The sequence below is a fragment of the Haliaeetus leucocephalus genome, unplaced genomic scaffold (assembly GCF_000737465.1).
Source record: "Haliaeetus leucocephalus isolate CR32 unplaced genomic scaffold, Haliaeetus_leucocephalus-4.0 Scaffold439, whole genome shotgun sequence".
Classification (NCBI taxonomy): Eukaryota; Metazoa; Chordata; class Aves; order Accipitriformes; family Accipitridae; genus Haliaeetus; species Haliaeetus leucocephalus.
In genome coordinates this window covers 6,843,637-6,844,054 of record NW_010972875.1, presented here as the reverse complement: position 1 = coordinate 6,844,054, position 418 = coordinate 6,843,637, and positions in this window count along the sequence as shown.

Genomic DNA, 418 nt, shown 5'->3' with positions numbered 1-418 from the left:
ATATGTATATAGTTCTTTTTTGCCAGCCCCAAACCGGTTTTGTTGTTAACTGCACAGTGTTAAACAAGAGATCCTAGGGGAGAACTGAGGCATTTATCAAAGTATTAAGCGAGGTTATGTATAAATAAAGGCTATGTATAAATAGAAGGTGTATTAAAATAACAGTGTATAAGCAATTTGTTATATGCATTTGTTGAGGGGGAGGTGTGTGTTGTGAACTTGTTTGGGTTCTGGTGATCGCAGCTGGTGCTGTGCAGGGTGTCGGCTGTTACACAGGATGCCTGCGGTCTGCCCCAGCCCTGGGGACCCTGGTCACAGATACGTTGTATAGAAGCCCCTCAGCCAATGAGGAGAGTTCGAGAAGTTTCTAGGAGAACTACTGCACCCACACAACCAGGAGGTGGAGAGTCTTTTGGAA